The sequence below is a fragment of the Engraulis encrasicolus genome, chromosome 20 (genome assembly GCF_034702125.1).
Source record: "Engraulis encrasicolus isolate BLACKSEA-1 chromosome 20, IST_EnEncr_1.0, whole genome shotgun sequence".
Taxonomy (NCBI): Eukaryota; Metazoa; Chordata; class Actinopteri; order Clupeiformes; family Engraulidae; genus Engraulis; species Engraulis encrasicolus.
The window spans coordinates 43,747,185-43,754,565 of NC_085876.1; the positions used below are offsets into that span (position 1 = coordinate 43,747,185).

The following is a 7,381-nucleotide window of genomic DNA, read 5'->3' on the forward strand; positions in this document are numbered from 1 at the left end:
TCGCCCGGTGGCGATGAAACGCGCAAAGGAGAACTTTGCAGGCTTACCGAATACTAGCCACTGGCAGTGTTTATGAAGAGACTTCCCATAAGCCTCTACGAGCGGCGTGTGGTGACGTGTGCCGCAGCGTCAGACCTCCCTTAAAGGAGCAGCGCTCCACTACAATCTACCCCCCACATGTTGAATCGTCGGCCCGACGATGCAGGTACGCTTTCCCCCCCACTCCCAGATCCAAAATTCCATCAAGAGTTTGAAGTCGCCCCACCAGGCAGCCGATGGGGATTAGAGTGTTGTCCCGCGTTAGACCGGAAAGTCCGGCGTGGGGGCACCTCGCTGCTGCTAGTGCCACGACCGGGTAGCTGAGCGGCCGAACTGCTGGGGGAAGCCTGCGAAGTCCGACGCTGCCCTTCGTTTCCTCCTGAGGTGCCACCCTGGGGTGCATGGGGCTCTGCTGGGACAGCCAAGTCAGCATCGCCCACCTGCTCCCCAAGAAGGATATCTTCTTCGCTCGATAGCTCCCCTGAGTCGACAGGGGTAGGTTCGCCTGGTCGGCCCGACCCCGGGGGGGTGTCGGGGGCCAGGGGGCCCACCACTCCTTTCAGCATGCTGCGGTGAACGTGCTTCAGCTTCGTTGGATCGTTGACGGGGGCGATCGTGTACACAGCTCCGGTCTCCGAAGGGGTACGCACCACCATGTGTACCTGGGAGTTCCACACATCTTGGATTTTATTTCGACCTCGCACGCCGAGGTTGCGTACATATACCCGTTGCCCTACTTCTAAAACAGCAGTCTTCACCCGTGCATCATGTCTGTCCTTGCGATATTCCGCCGCTGCGGCCAAACGCTCCCGAGCCCCATCAAATGCCACTTGAAGCCGGGCCTGATGCTCCTGTATCCAGTCGCACACTCGACCATGGACCGGTGGCCGAACTCGGCCCAGGAGGAAGTCTACGGGTAGCTGTGGCTCTTGGCCGAACATAAGGAAGTGTGGCGATTCTCCTGTCGCTTGATGCGGGGTGGTGTTATAACAGAAGGTTACGTGCGGCAGGCAAGTTGCCCAGTCGCGCTTCCGAGAGGCCGGTAGGGTACGCAGGAGGTTGTGTAGAGTGCGGTTAAATCGCTCACATTGGCCGTTCCCAGCCGGGTGATACGGGGTGGTTCGGGACTTCTGGACCCCGTACAGCCCGCAAAGCTGCTGAATCAGGGTGCCCTCGAAACAGCGCCCCTGGTCGGAGTGGAGCCGACCAGGAATTCCGAACCGGTAGAACCATTCCACAAGCAAGACCTGGGCGACCGTCGAGGCCCGCTGATCCCGGGTGGGGACGGCGATGGAATACTTGCTGAAGACGTCCGTGATGACTAAAACGTTCTCCACCCCCCCCGACGTGGGCTCCAAAAGCGTGAAATCCACAGCTACCACTTCGTTGGGCCGAGATGCCAGTAGGTGGCCCATATGCGCGGCGGCTAGAGGAGGCTCCCCTTTGGACTCTTGGCACCTAAGGCACTTTTCACACCATCGGCGCACCTCCGCAAACATGCGGGGCCAGTAACACCGTTGCCCAACCAACTCCAGTGTTCGATTAATCCCCTGGTGGCCATGGTGCTCGTGGAGCTGGTTTAGGACCTCTGATTGCAGGGCAGCCGGCAAAACCAGCTGGAGGCACTCATCACGGCCACTGGGGTGTAGCACTCTCCGGTAAAGGACTCCATCGTTCTCCACAAACCGTTTCCACTGCCGCAACAGGATCAAGGCCAAGGGTGACAGAGCTTCCCGTTCCTCACGAGTAGGCCGCCGACGCGCCTTCCAGAAGGCCAGAATCGGCTGGATAACAGGGTCTGCTTCTTGCAGAGCGCACAGGTCCGGCAAAGGGTGGGAGGGCAGCACCGAAACAACCAACTGAGAGGCGGTGATGCTACCCCCCGGGACAGCGGCCGGTTGCAGCTGACCACCGGGGTCGCTTGCTTGCAGAGTGCGCAGAACCGGCAAAGCGTGGGGGAACAACCCCGAGACACTGGACTGAGAGGCTGTGCCGCCATCTCCCTGAGCCGCTACCTGTTGCAGCAATCTAGGGACCGCTGTACCCGGAACCAGGTCACTCACGTCTTCTTGGTCTGGCTGATTCTGCCGCGACAGGCCGTCCGCATTACCGTTAGATTTACCCGAGCGGTACTTTAATTCAAAATCAAATGATGCAAGCTGTGCGGCCCACCGGTGTTCGACCGCCCCGAGTTTGGAAGTAGTGAGGTGACTCAGGGGGTTATTATCAGTGTACACGACACACTTCTGGCCCAAGAGATATTCGCGAAACTTCTCGGTGACGGCCCATTTTAGGGCGAGGAACTCGAGCTTCATAGAACTGTAATTGTTCATATTCCGCTCTGTAGGTCTTAAAGTTCTACTGGCGTATGCCACCGGTCGGACTTTGCCGTCCACCTCCTGCGAGAGGACCGCGCCCAGTCCGCAATGGCTGGCGTCGACCTCAAGAATAAATGGGCGGCTAAAGTCCGCGTACGCCAGTACCGGCGCCGACACGAGCCTCCCCTTGAGTTCCTCAAAACTTCTTTCGCAATCCTCTGACCATGAATCAAGAAACTGCTGCCCCGAGGGCCGACGGGAACGGCTCCCGTTCAAGGTGGCCACCAATCGATGCAACGGCGCGGCCAGCTTTGCGAATCCTTCGACGAATCGTCGATAATAGCTGGCGAAGCCTAGGAATGATCGGAGCTCCGACACATTGGCAGGTCGCCGCCATGTGGCCACTGCCTCCACCTTGCCAGGGTCGGTAGAGACACCGTGCTGAGAGATCACATGTCCCAAGTACTGAACCTCCGGCTTAAAGAACGCGCACTTCCCTAATTTAGCCTTCAGCCCCTCCGACTGCAACCGGGTCAAGACCATCTCCAGGCGCTGTAGATGTTGCGCCACGGTGGATGAGAAGATCACGATGTCGTCAAGATACAGTAGAACGGAATGACACTGTTGGTCGCCGAACATACGTTGCATTAATCGTTGAAATGTACCTGGTGCATTGCACAGGCCAAAAGGCATTCTGTTCCATTCGAACAACCCGAAGGGGGTACAGAATGCCGTTTTGGCCCGATCACCTTCTGTCACGGGGACTTGGTTGTACCCACTGGCTAAGTCCATCGTAGAAAACCAGCGGGCACCTGCCAACATGTCCAATGTCTCCTCGATCCGAGGAAGCGGAAAGGCGTCCTTCCGAGTTCGGGCATTTAACAGGCGATAGTCGACACAGAGTCGCAAGCTCCCATCCTTCTTCCGGACTAGAACAATGGGAGAAGCGAATGGACTACTGCTTTCTCTGATGACCTTCGCCTGGAGGAGCTGGTTGATATGGGTTTTTACGGCCTCGTAGTCGGAGGGGGCAATGCGCCTGTAACGCTGCCGGACCGGTGTCGGATCCAACAGTGGGATGTCGTGCGAGATTAGGGAAGTGCAACCCAAGTCGCCCTCATGGGCGGAGAAGACCGAAGAGTACCTCAGAAGCAGGGCCCGGACCTCAGCCTGTTCCTCGGCAGGCAGGGGTAACAAGTCCACTGCGCGGATTTGTGTCTCCAAAGGCGACGGGGCAGGCGCGCGAGGGTCAGTAATGGCGGCCACGGAACGGACCTCCACCACGTCCCGTGGCAAGCTGATGATCGACACAGCATTCACCTGTCCGAGTCTAGTACGAGGGTACAGCAGGACGTCCGTACAACCGACGTTAACTACAGGGATCTGCACCAAGCCACGGGTCACCTGCACCAAGGCAGGGGACACCAGCAACCCCCCGGGCAACCCCCGGTCCGTCGGCTCAAAGAGGGTTCCAAGCCCTGAATGTTGCTCAGGGCAGGTGGCAGGAATCAACTTCATGGTCCCCCCCGGAACCCGCCATGGCGCACGGCCCCGGACATTCACCACGCCGCTGGTCTCGGGGGTGGGCCGGATTTCAGCCTGATGACAGTGTTGCAGCGCTTTCAGCACCGGTCGAGGGGCAGTTGACACTGATGGGAGATCGAAAAGCGTGGGACCGTGCCGCCCAAAAAGTTCCTTATAACACTTGCCGATAACATTCATACCAAGAACCCCAGGGACCACGGAAGCCGTGCCCCCTGGGGGGTCGCGAACGACCAGAACACCGCAATCAGGCATACTCTTCCCGCAAAGCTCAATATTCAGCTCCAAGTAGCCCAAGTAAGGAATCTCTAGGCCGTTGGCCGCTCGGAGCTGCAGCCAGTGACATGAGCGTAACCGCTCCTGCCCCATAGATTCGAAGTTGGCAGCAAAGAAACTTTCAGTGACGGTGGACACCATAGACCCAGTGTCAATGAGACAGGGGACCTGAACCCCGCCCATCCGGACGAGCAGATGTGGACAGTTAGAAAGTAACGCCTCGGCGGCATTGGCAGGGGCAGGGGCATTACGTGAGCCAAGAGAGGCCCCCCCCCCGGACTGTGACTCCTCAGTCCGGTGGGCGTCAGTTTCCCGAGGGCTGGTTCGGTTGGAGGGGCCCATTCTCCGAAAACCCGGCGCCTCTACGGGAGGGTGCTTGTGGGGGCCCCACCACTCGTTCTCCGTCACAATCCGCATCAATATGGCCTATCGCACGACAGCGCCAGCAGGCAAGGGGTCCCTCCCGAGGAGACCGACGGAGGCATGTATGCGGGCGCGCCATTTTTCTGCTGCCGAGAGAGCCTATTTTCTTGACGATCACTTGGATGGCGAGGCACGGGATGAGATCCGCTATAGGCCGAGAGAAGAAAAAGAAAACCCAGAGAAAATCTTAGAAATTTTACAGGAGCTTTACGGTTGCCCACAGTCATACGTGGCCTTGCAGGAGGCGTTCTTTTTCGAGAAAACAGCAAGAGGGAGAGACACTGCTAGAGTTTTCAATCGCATTAATGACCCTTATTGATAAGGTTAGACGAAATGCGCCTGAGGGAATTCTTAACGCTGACGTTCTTCTGCGTGATCAGTTTGTGGAGCATGTTAACGAGGGCGCCTTGCGTCGTCACTTGAAGAGTTTCATTCGGACCACGCCGTTAGCCACTTTGATCGCGGTGCGTAAGGAAGCCATGCGTTGGGAACGGATGTTCACTAATTCACAATAGACAGCACACCTGGTAGGCCTAAGGCCTTAGAACCCACACTCAGGTTGGCAGACTTTGCCACTAGGGACTGGCACGGCTAACACAATAGGGCGAATGGCACACCTCAGGATTAACCAAAAGAAAAAGTAAAGAAATAGTTCACAACAAACAGAAATAATTCACGGCAAACAGAAACAACAAGAAATCACAGCAAACCATGCAAAATAAATCAAAATCCAATAAACACATGCCGTTAAATTAGAAATTAGATAATTGAATGAAATAAAAAAAAAAAAGGAAATTAGGCACAGCAAACGAAAGAAAACGAAAATCAAAACATGAGGTAAACCAATGCCAGAGGCTCAGCTCAGTGCAGTCCCCTAGGTATCCCCACACTACCTACACACACACACTCACACGCACCAGCGTACGCACACGCACACACACTGTGGAATGGCTCACACACCAGCTCACACCGAGCCGAGCGCCATTCCACAGTGTGTGTGCGTGTGTGTACGTTGGTGCGTGTGAGTGTGTGTGGGGATACCTAGGGGACTGCACTGAGCTGAGTCTCTGGGGTTGGTTTACCTCATGTTTTGATTTTCGTTTTCTTTCGTTTGCTGTGCCTAATTTCCTTTTTTTTTCATTATTTCATTCAATTATCTAATTTCTTATTTAACTGCATGTGTTAATTGGATTTTTATTTTATTTGCATGGTTTGCTATGATTTCTTGTGGTTTCTGTTTGCCGTGAAATTATTTCTGTTTGTTGTGAACTATTTTCTTTACTTTTCTTTTGTTAATCCTGAGGTGTGCCATTTGCCCTATTGTGTTAGCCGTGCCAGCCCCTAGTGGCACAGTCTGACAACCTGAGGTGGGTTTCTAAGGCCTTGGGCCTACCAGGTGTGTTGTTTATTGTGAACTAGCGAACATACTTTGGGGCAGGTGTTTACAGATCCGCGGGTGTGGTGGCAGCACGCCCACCCCTGCACTTTATCAATTGTGAGTAACTTTTTATATTTATTGCAAAGAGTGACCAACCTATTTTTATACTGAAAATAATAATAAAGATTTGAATTATTAATTGTCACCACTGTCTCTGCCTCCATTGTGCACGAACCTGTGTTTGCCTGGTAATCTATTGTGCGGGGTACACTGTGTGTTGGTCCGGGGTATCTGTAACTACCCCTAATTCATTTCCTCCGGGGGCTCCACCCCCGGGGGTGGCGTAGTCGAACTAGTGGCATTTGATGGGGGCTCGGGAGCGTTTGGCCGCAGCGGCGGAATATCGCAAGGACAGACATGATGCACGGGTGAAGACTGCTGTTTTAGAAGTAGGGCAACGGGTATATGTACGCAACCTCGGCGTGCGAGGTCGAAATAAAATCCAAGATGTGTGGAACTCCCAGGTACACATGGTGGTGCGTACCCCTTCGGAGACCGGAGCCGTGTACACGATCGCCCCCGTCAACGATCCAACGAAGCTGAAGCACGTTCACCGCAGCAGTTTCTTGATGCATGGTCAGAGGATTGCGAAAGAAGTTTTGAGGAAACTCAAGGGGAGGCTCGTGTCGGCGCCGGTACTGGCGTACGCGGACTTTAGCCGCCCATTTATTCTTGAGGTCGACGCCAGCCATTGCGGACTGGGCGCGGTCCTCTCGCAGGAGGTGGACGGCAAAGTCCGACCGGTGGCATACGCCAGTAGAACGTTAAGACCTACAGAGAGGAATATGAACAATTACAGTTCTATGAAGCTCGAGTTCCTCGCCCTAAAATGGGCCGTCACCGAGAAGTTTCGCGAATATCTCTTGGGCCAGAAGTGGTGTCGTGTACACTGATAATAACCCCCTGAGTCACCTCACCACTTCCAAACTCGGGGCGGTCGAACACCGGTGGGCCGCACAGCTTGCATCATTTGATTTTGAATTAAAGTACCGCTCGGGTAAAATCTAACGGTAATGCGGGACGGCCTGTCGCGGCAGAATCAGCCAGACCAAGAAGACGTGAGTGACCTGGTTCCGGTTACAGCGGTCCCTAGATTGCTTGCAACAGGTAGCGGCTCAGGGAGATGGCGGCACAGCCTCTCAGTCCAGTGTCTCGGGGTTGTTCCCCCACGCTTTGCCGGTTCTGCGCACTCTGCAAGCAAGCGACCCGGTGGTCAGCTGCAACCGGCCGCGTGTGTCCCGGGGGGTAGCATCACCGCCTCTCAGTTGGTTTTGTATTCGGTGCCCTAGGCCTGCCCTCCCAACCCTTTGCCCGGACCTGTGGCGCTCTTCAAGAAGCAGACCCC

General features: G+C 55.5%; 1 pseudogene; it reads right to left on the reverse strand.

The window, feature by feature from the left end:
* Positions 1–157: 157 nt before the first annotated feature.
* LOC134436054 (uncharacterized) overlaps positions 158–7,381 on the reverse strand; it is a 20,776-nt pseudogene continuing 13,552 nt past the window's right edge.